Genomic DNA, 3,633 nt, shown 5'->3' on the forward strand with positions numbered 1-3,633 from the left:
TGCCAACAAAAAACTTTAGTTTTTCAAGAAATTTGAACTCACCTAAACTATAACTTCATCTTTGTGTTCTATGATCCCACACATATAATAGGCTTTTAAAAATACTTCTTGAAAAATTTATGCAAATATTAGCAGGAGAAACAGTCAGATTTACCATGAAACTTATAAGATTAAGCTTCAGGGCCCCTAACTTCTATGATCTCCTTCCTAGGCTTTGGGACTTATTAGTTCATTCACACATTCATAGATTTTTGTAAAATTTCAAACTAAGATGTTTAACCTTAATTGGTTAAGACCTCTGTCTCTCTCTACTTTGACTTTTCCTCCAACAGAGCCTTAACACAAATAAACAAACAGCTTTATTGATATGTGTCATTAACATACCATACAATTCACCCATTAAAGTGTACAATTTTTAAAGTATTTTTGGTATATTTACAGAGTTTGGTATATGTACAGGAATAGCGTCACGATTTCAGAATAATTCCGTCACCCCAAAAAGAAACCGCCTGCCCACTAACAGTCACTTCCCATCTGCCTTCAACTTCCCTAACCCTAAGCAACCATGAATCTACTATCTGTCTCTATAGATTTACCTATGCTGGACATTTCACATAAGTGGAATCATGCCACATGTGTTCTTTGCGATTGACTTCTTTCACTTAGCATAATGTATTCAAAGTTTATCCATGTTGTAGCATATTATCAGTACTTCATTCCTTTTTATTGCTAAATGATATACTACTTTATGGATATACCACCTTGAATTTATTCATTCATCAGTTAATGGACATTCTACTTGTTCCTACTTTTTGAATATTATGAATAATGTTGCTACAAACATTTGTGTGCAAGATTTTGTTCGAATATGTTTCATTTCTTCTGCGTATGTAAAAGAGATTTGTAATCTAGAACTTTCTGCTCAGAGCCTTTATCCATGCTCTTGCTCATTCCTTGCAGTTTCTTCCTCCAGAATCCTATTGATATTTCTGTCTCCAAAGTCATGAAATTCTTTTATCTTACAAATATATTTATTTTACATGTTATAAATTTATTCAACAATCATTCAACACAATGCATTGTATTTATTCCAGTTTTGTACTCAGCACTATATTGGATGCTGGAGATAAACTAAAGTGTCCTGCTTTTAAGAAATTTATATCTAGTTGGAAAGGTGGAGAAGGATAAAAGCAAACACAGACAATTAGAATATTATTAATGTGTTATTATCAGAGATGCACAGAGGGTACTTTGAGGTCATAGAGTGGTGGTGCTTATTCTGTCAGAGCCAAGGAGGTGTCACAGGATGTGTGATACTATTGGGGCTTTCCTGAGCAATATAAGAAAGCATGGAAAGAGAGGGGCATGCTAGGCAGAAACAATAACATGCAAATGTCCTGGGGACATGAGCATGGATGGACTTGATAACTTAAAAATAGGAGATATGGCATAGAGTGCCTCAGGTAGGATGTTGGAGTGGTGGCAGGTAAGGTGGGAAACCAGGCAGCAATGAAATCACAATGGAATCCAATGTCTTCCTAAGTTTTTGGACTTACTTCATAAGTAATATGGCTCCATTAAAAACATTTTAAACTGGAAGATTAATTATTACTAGAACACTTAGAACAAGGTGAATCTTTGAAAAGTGAATCCTATAAAGAACTCCTGAGCCATATTTATTTTATAGTTCTATTTCATGATAAAGAGCTTGATAGCCAGATAGCCTGGAATGGTGGTTGAAAGGACCTGCCTGTGGAGGAAAAAGTTTTGCCCAGGCGTTATTGTTTTGCTGGTATTCCTCATTTAGTAGTTCTTATCTAAATATAAAACTCTTCAACTTTTATTTATTTCTTCTGGGTAATCATTCTATCTTATGAAGTTCATGACCCTACCATTGCTTTTTCAAGTTTTCGATATGTTCTGCATTAAGTTCTATAGTAATACACAGAAATTAAAAATCACCCACTGAATCTTCTTTGAAGATCCTGTTTCAGCTTCCCTGAATACCTTGTTTGTTTGGTTATGTTGTCAATGCTTCTGTCAAATGTGGAATCCCTGGACAGCCTCAAGCTCTTTGAGAGCAAAGCTTTGTTTTAATGAAGGACCTGTTCACTGGATCTTGCCAATTTTCACTCAGCTAAATTTCAGCCTTAAATTAAAAAAAAAAAATGAATATGTGAGGAAAGTCAGAGGAAATTCCATAGGAAAAGAAGAATATCATTAGGTCAGACGAGAATTTTAGAACTAATTTGGAAGATGAGCAGGAAAATTAAGTCATCTGTTCATGGATTTTACAGATATTTGGTGATAATAATTAGGATAGATTTTTTAAAATGTATAATCACAACCACAGAACTGCAGAGGACCCCAAAAAGATCTTTCTACACAACTATGTCATTTTATAATTTATAATATAGGCCATACTTTCTTAGGCATTTACATGCGTATATATGTATATATGTGTATATATATATACATATATATGTGTAAAGACAGCTTGAAAATGCCATGGAAGGATTTTTTTCCCCCATTTTCTTCTTGTTTGGCTTTTTAAAATGAGGTATAACATATACTCCAAAGTGCATTGTCTTAAACATACAGTGCAATAAAATTTTACATATGTATAATACTTCCCTTGCTGTTTTTTAATATGATGTTAGTTTCCTATTAAATGGATATCACAACTTATTGATCTAATCTATTGTTGATAAATATTTGATTTGTTTACATTTGGGGGCTAGTAAGAATATTGCTACAAATGCTCTTGTACACAAGCACTAATTTTTGGGGGGTATGCACTTAGGAGTGGCATTTCTGGATCATAGAGCATACACATGTTCAGTATTTGGATGTACTGCCAAAAGCTTTTTAAAGTGGTTGGTTGTATGAATTTGCACATGCACTAGCCATTTGCTTCCAGTTGCTCCACATTCTTGCCAATCTTTAATTATCATCAGTTCTTTTAATTTTAGTTATTCTAGTCGGGGTATACCCCTTAATATTTTATTTGCATTTTTTGATAATTAATGATGTTGAGGACCTTTTAAATGTTTGATGTCCATACGGATATTCTTTTTTGTGAAGTCCCTGTTTGGCATTTTTACGCATTAAAAAAAATGTTTTGGGGGGTTAATATTTGGAGGGGTTCATAGCTTTCTTTGTTATGTTCTAGATATGAATTCTTTGTAAGATATATGTGCTGCAAATATCTTCTACTGGGTTGCAACTTGCCTTTTTACTTTCTTAACTTCTTTTGATGAAATTCTTAGTTTTTTAAATGAGATTGACTTATAACATTATATTAGTTTTAGGCATACAACATAATGATTTGATATTTGTATATATTGCAAAGTGACCACCATAGTAAGTCTAGTTAACATCCATAACCATACAGTTATAATTTTGTTTTTCTGTGATGAGAACTTTTAATAACTATTCTCTTAAATTTATCAAAGATCTAACTTTCAAACATATGATATAGTGTTACACAGAAGTTTTTAATTTTAGAACTTCAATTTATGAGTCTTTTCTTTTGGTTTGTGCTTTTTGTGCCCTTATTAAGAATCTTTGCCCATCTCACGGCCATGCGATATTCTGCAGTGGTGCCTTAGTTGTAAACTGGATGATCATATA

The sequence above is a fragment of the Pteropus alecto genome, unplaced genomic scaffold (assembly GCF_000325575.1).
Source record: "Pteropus alecto unplaced genomic scaffold, ASM32557v1 scaffold185, whole genome shotgun sequence".
Classification (NCBI taxonomy): Eukaryota; Metazoa; Chordata; class Mammalia; order Chiroptera; family Pteropodidae; genus Pteropus; species Pteropus alecto.